The sequence below is a fragment of the Jaculus jaculus genome, chromosome 14, assembly GCF_020740685.1.
Source record: "Jaculus jaculus isolate mJacJac1 chromosome 14, mJacJac1.mat.Y.cur, whole genome shotgun sequence".
NCBI classification, from domain to species: domain Eukaryota; kingdom Metazoa; phylum Chordata; class Mammalia; order Rodentia; family Dipodidae; genus Jaculus; species Jaculus jaculus.
Window position 1 is genome coordinate 33,649,681 of NC_059115.1, and position 6,948 is coordinate 33,656,628.

General features: G+C 43.3%; 1 pseudogene; it reads right to left on the reverse strand.

Moving 5' to 3' along the window:
• Positions 1-383: 383 nt before the first annotated feature.
• Positions 384-1,167, reverse strand: LOC101605182 (annotated as a pseudogene).
• Between the last annotated feature and the right edge of the window lie 5,781 nt (positions 1,168-6,948).

Sequence of the window (6,948 nt, forward strand, 5' to 3'; positions counted from 1 at the left end):
ATGCTACTGTTAGGACAAATGATCCACATGAGGAAAAAGTGTAGCCAGCCATCTTAAAAATGCCCCAACCACTGCCTCTCCATACAGAAGGACTAAACTACATGTGGTTATCATACAACAAATCCCACCTTTGTCCCTTGAAATCCCCTAAGTCCAGTCATTAGAAGGGGACTGTTAAAAAGACTTAAGGAGCACTTTACAGCAGCATTCAGCTTTCCTATGAAATAGCATCTTAAATATCATGTACACTGCTTTTTCCTTGCAGTAAGTTAGACAATGGCTTCAGAGCTTATGGGACTGGGGAAGGGGTGTAACCCATTCAAATTTATTCTAGAAAATGTCTTTTGGCAGAATAGCAGGTATCCAAGTGAAAAATAGAAGGGTCAGTTTGTTGCTTTGTGGTCTTTATTCAAAATTTTAAGTTGCTTCCAGTTCCTGCAGGACCTCAGTCTCCACTCCTGAGTGGGGAGGGGCAGAGGCGCCGCCCTGCTCCTCCGGCTTCTCAGCCACCGCTTTCTCATTGCTGCAGCAGGGCTCGAACAGGCGAGTGTCGATGAGGACTTCCCCAAATCGGCCCTTGTAGATGATCCCACAACATATTTTCTGTCTTTTCCAGTATGTAAGATCTAAAAAGAAAAAAAAACAAAAAACTGGTGTTCTATTAGAGCTGGAAGCCATCTCTGCATCTGAGCCATTGTCTGACTGGTTACTGTAACATGGAGACTGGGCTGGAGAGGCACTGGAGGTGGTACTTAGGGCATCAGAATTGTGGCATTTAAATTCCTTCTGCACTCTACTGATCTGGTTGCTTTTGATCCTATTTCCAGATAAACTTTTCACTTTCTTTGGTTTCAATGTGTCTTTAGGCTGGGTCCTGCCCTTGCATCTACCACATGATTCCAACCCTGCTGGCAACTTCTTCCATCTTTTCACAAGCAGCACACAGGCATTGCAGCTGTCTCCTGAGCGAGTCTTGTGCAACCCAAAACAGCTCTGGAAGTCCTTTTCATAATGCTTGCTGTCAGTGAAACGAGAACTGGAGGAATTTGCTCTGCAAATACAACAGCCCTCTATACTTCAGTACATCTTTGGCTTGTGAAAACCAAACATCTTTTCGTCTGGGCAATAGTCTTCCAAGAGCACGCTGGTCCACGCGCAGTGCCGTCGCCACTCTGTGGGCTCCACTGGGCCGACCCCCACAAGCACTCCGTCCGCCTCAACCTTGTCTAGGAAGATCGTCTCCTGCACTTCTGCAGTTGCTACCGCGGCCCGGGAAGGTGTAGGTTCCGCTTTCCCTCTGTGCACCAGCCAGCACTTCTTGTTCATGGCCAGTAGGTTTCAGTGTTAAGTCACAGACTATCAGATTCAGGATTCCTGAGTCCCACTTTGTCAAATTCCATCTCGGTGAACAATGGTCTGTCATTACATTGTAGGGAAGCAGGTTTTCTTATCCTTTATATGAAGGGGCTGGAGATCTCTACCAATGCAAACATTTGGAGTTCTAAAAAAGTTGATTTCTATTTGACACTTTGTTCTTGGCCCTTCTATTGTCCACTAGCCCAGGGTCTGCTATGCCCCAGTACTTTCACATGAGCTAAAATATAGCAGGACAGCATCCTGCTATATTTTGTTTGCTGAATGAGCTTGTAAGAATGTTCCTTGGATTTCTAACAAGATGTAAGCTTCCAGGTTAGCAGGCAGAGAGTGCCTGATCTGAGAGAGGACCCAGTGGGAGCACTGCGAGTAAAACAAGTAAAACTTCTCATATGTCAACACTAAGGAAGAAAAAACACTGGCTGTTCTTGGTCCATACAGTTCCTTGGTATCATTTATGTAGTCAGCCTATGCTCTCCAACCATGCTGCCGAACAGCCAATCAGTAACAACTCCAGTTTACTGTGCTGGTAACAGCAGTCAACACTCAGTGATTGAGTTGTCCAATGACCATTCTGCTAACCCAGTTGATCAGCAGCAACTTCACTTCAGTGTAGCTGCTGCTTGCAGGGAGCAATTAGCAACAGTGTCACTGCAGTGATCATGCTGCCCAAAGCAGTAATTACCCTACTGTAACCATAATTTCAAATTAAAGACCACTCAGTCCTTAAGCACTCCCACTTCTGAATTCCACAGCCCCTCCTTGCTGAGTGACAGATCTGCTTCTGGTTTGAGCATCAGGTAGTGATGAGCCAATCTCAGGAGGAATCAGTTGTCTAGTTGCGGATTAGAATGCTGGTGCCATGAACAGGTACCTGGCACTTGGTTTGCATTATGTCTCCTATTCCTAGCAGAGTCCCTGGCTCACCAATGGTGTTTAGCAAGTGCTCTAGTGGTTTATTGTTCTTTGAGCTCTCTGACTTGGGCTAAGGCCAAGGCAGGGAATAAGGTCCTGGGGTCCTGTGATGTTGGGTGGGGACAGCCAGTAGGAAGAGCCTTTCTCCTGGGAGTACACCACACACTGTGCCAAGACATAAAGAAAGGGCTCTGAGCTTCTGAGCACTCGGGAAAGGACTCTTTGGGGTCCCTAGGCGCTATCCCTCTCACTTAGAATGCACCTCATCCATCTTGCCCATGTTGGCATGTCACAACCCATGGTTTTACCCTGTCCACATTAAAGAGGACTTGATGAGGACATAGGAAGCAAGCCAATTAATTATGTTGGCTGTGAGGGACCTTGACATTTGCTGATAGAATCAAAATCCACAAGACCCGGTGTGGTAGCACACGCCTTTAATCCCAGCACTTGGGAGGCAGAGATAGGAGAATTACTGTGAGTTCAAGGCCATCCTGGGACTATATGGTGAGTTTCAGGTCAGCCTAGGATAGAGTGACACCCTACCTCGAAAAACCAAAAAAAGAAAAGATAAAAATCCACAAGATTCTCTCATAGCCTAAAATGCTGACTTGATATAGCAAAATCAAAAACATCAGCAGAGAAGCTATTCACATTTCTGAACCTGTTTCTTCCCCTGTAAAGTCAAGAGACTGGTCTGGCTCTCTGCTTCTTAGCCCTTATTTTTAGAAAACACTTGTTCTCTGGCTTCAGAAACCCTAATTTAGTTGGTCTGTGTTTGGCCTGGGAGATAATATTTTTTGAAAGCTCTCCTGATGATTCAGCTATGATTGAGTGCCACTGAGCTTAGTTGGTGTTTGTGAATGATTCTACTTCTGACATCCTGTGGTCTGTTTTCTCCACTGTGCTGTGGGACAGAACAGAGGAGCAAGTGTATGGAAAAGCAACTTAGGGCATGACATTTCCACTGGTTTCATGGCTTCCCATTTGTTGAGCTCATGGGTATGTTTAGTTCTTTGTAGGCATTCTTCTCTTTTAATTAACTCTTTACGACTCTGTAAGATGATGACCATGATGGCATTTAAGAGATGAAGAAAGGGCTTAAGGAGGTAATTTGACCTGCACAAGCTTGTACATCTCATCAATGGGTGCTCTGGGATTTGATTCCATATCAAAGTTCACCCATGTTCTTTCCAAATTGGAAACTTAAACATACATGGCCATTTAGGTCATTTCTTGGACAGTGTACACTTAAGTGCTATCCAGGGTAGAGGAAATTCCCTTTTTATTCTGTCTTGGTCACACTCTATCTCTGATGTCAGGCTTCTCCAGAAGCTCCTCTCATCTAGCCTTTTCTGTCAGTTTTATCAAGAATCCTATTATATTGATGTACGGAGAATCCTCTAACCTGGAAATCTGACCATATTCCATAGGCCTTTCCCTGGCCTGCCTTCAATAACAAGCCTGTCAAGTCAGGCTGGGCAGCATCCAACATGGCAACTGATGAGCAAACCTTGGTAATTTTCTAGTCACTGACCCCTTCAAGTTGTTCCTTGACTATAAATTGCTAGTTGTCCTTACTATGTTTGAAACTGCAAGTTCTATGATTTAAGACTTTTCTAAGAGTTCTGAAATCTTATCTCTTATTGCAGTATTCCCCCGATAACAAATGTTGTTGCCACTCTAATTACTGTCAGGCTCTGGTTTTCTTTGACATCTGTAGTTGGAGGACATTTATATGCCAGAGTGTTTTGGGGTGTGTGAGGTCAGCCCGGAGACTGAGAGGATATAGCTGTCATTGGGAAAACCACGGAGAGGTTGCAGGCTTTAGCTGCAGAAGCAGAGACAGGATGTTGTTTGTATGAAGAGAGAGAAATTCTGAAGAAAACCTGGAAATCCATAGACTAAAGTTACACTCAGGTCAGCTATTACCACACAGGAATAACAGGAAACCATGTAAATTTAATTTTAAAACTGAAGTCGATGCTAAGGATTTGGACTATTTCCTTTCTTGTCTTGTGCTTGTGAGTCAGTTGCTATGGAATGTCTTAGGCCCTCTTTGGGCTGGAGGAGGAAGCTGTGAGGGGTGCTCAGTGTAACCCATTCTGCTGCTCAGTAACATCCCAAGAATGCAGGTTGTTACCAGAAGAGGTTGATACTGGCAGACAGATGCAACACCCAGCTTCCCAGGCACAGGCTTCATTCATACTCCCTCAAGCTATTCTTAACTAAGAGCACAGGCAGGCCTTTGAGTAACAGAACTTGCATGCTCAGATGAGCTCTTGAATCTCAGTTATTTGATACAAAGCTCTGTTGGTTCCCAACTGATTGGAGCATGTACAATATGCCAGACAGAGAGTTGGACACTGTGTGAATGAATCACAAACTGAATGTAATGTCTGCCCCTTGGAAACTTATAGTCTTGTTTGGGGAAGATGAAAGATACACAGTTAACTAACAGAAGAGGAGAACAATGACAAGGGACAGATGCCACCGCAGAGGAAGGAGTTCTAACTAAGGAGTTCTCGTCAAACTTTACAGGAGTGGGGATGTTCTCCAAGCAAGACTTCTCTGTGAAAGGGATTTTCAGGGCCTAGGTGGGTTGGACATCAAGCCAATTAAAAAGGGACTGTCATCAGTTGGGGCAGATGGTTGGAGACCTGAATGCAGAAAAGGCCATGGATGTGTTTGTTGGTTGTAGGATGTATTAGTTACTTTCTTATCAGTGTGAGCAAATATGTGACCAGAAGCAACTTAAAGAAGGAAAGGGTTTAGTCTGGCTTACAGTTTTGAGGAGATGCATCTCATCATGGTGGGAAGAACATTGCCGGAGGAGCAGGAGGCTAGCTCATCATGCTGTAGCCAGAGTCAGGAAGCAGAGGGCAAACAAGAAGTGAGCAGGTTATAAAACCTCGAGGCCAACCCCAGTGATGCACTTCTTACAGCAGTGCTCTACCTCATAAACTTGAAACAGTACCACCAACTGGGGGCCAAGTACTCAAACACATGAGCTTATGGGGAATATTTCACATTCAAATCACAACATAGGAGAAGAGAATAATGCCAAAAGTATGGGGTGCTTAGACATAGCAAAGCTTTAAATAATATACTCAATTGCATTTCTTGTGTCTCTTGAACTGAATTCTGCTTTTATTTGGAACCTACCCTTCTAAGGGTCACACTCTTCACTACAAAATGGAATCTTAATCCCTTTGCCAGTAATTAGTTTAGGCATATGCATTTGGTGCAATGATTGTCAAGGAGTTGTGAAAATAAATATTATAGATATTATTAGAGAAGCCTTCTTAATTTTAAGCCAAAAGGAGGCAGGCACAGAAATGGAACATTTCTTCTTCTGGACTTTGTTGTGTCAAAATGTGATGGTACAATGAGAACTGTCACTCTACTACCATGAGTCGGTGGGCAAAGCTTCAGACTAAAGATGGTTGGTAGGCAGAAAGATAGAGAAGTCCATGTCCTTCAGAATGTCATTGGGCACCTGAACTTGCTCCTCTTGCTCTGAAAACATTGTGTCATTTATTAAATATGTCTTCAATGTTGTCATTTTGACATGCTGGTAGCAGTGTACCAGAAACAAAGGAAATAGAGTGAGTACATTCAGAGGAGTGTATGCCACTCAGGGCTATACTGAATATGCTTGTCCCTCCTAAAGAACTTATCGTTGCTAGGGAAACAATCATCTACTATCCTAAACTCTCCTAAGCCTGTGTCCAAATGGAGGCAGTCAGTGTGGAGTCTTGATTTTAACAGATGACCATCAGGAATGTCCAGGAGAAAGACCAGCTATCAGTACATGAAACTCTACTGCTGCTCACCTGAGATCTTTCTACTTAGAACTACCCACATGAGAAGCTGCCTGGGAAAAGTACCTGTCTGAGACTTGAGGTGCTGTATTAGTTATTGAATCCTGTTTGTCTCTTGAAATGAGTAGTGCACACACCTCTCATTGTGGCTCCATTTTCATTGCTCTAAAAGATAACCACCTGTGTTTTCCTGTTCTCTTGGGCCTTCAAGAACGAGTGCTGGGTGAACCAAGCAGGCTATAATTAACATCAGGCCACTCACTCAAAATATATGCTTTCTATCTAGTTTAAATCTCTCAAGCACTTTCCAAATGGTGTGGTTAAAACAGAGGAGACATTTGATTTTAGAGAGGTGCCTAGGTGCTCAGAATTTTGCCTTGAGAAATCATTTCCTCTAACAGAGCATCTGGCTCTTAGGAGAACTTCTTAGCCTTGACCTTGATTAGAATATCCATGAACTCTGCTTGCATTTCATATCTCAGCCATACTGAAATGCAGCTAATCGAACTCTGTTTATTTTTAATCATCTGCTATATTACATTAGCATTTTAAAACGTTATAGAATGCTTAGAAATTTTTTTAAATTAAGTCATTTTTAGTCCCTCCATGTAACCCATCAATGAATTAACTTCACTCTGGCACTTGATATTCCAGTGTGCTTCACGTTCAGGCATATTTGCATCTGCATTGGTGTACATACATCCTTGCCTCCTGGTTTCCTTCCATCTTATTAGGTCAGAAGCTTCTGTCCATCCTGCCATATTGCCTTTGTAATAATTTTTAATGTTTGCCTAACAGGATCAGCAAATAGACCGAATAATTTAATTTTGTAAGC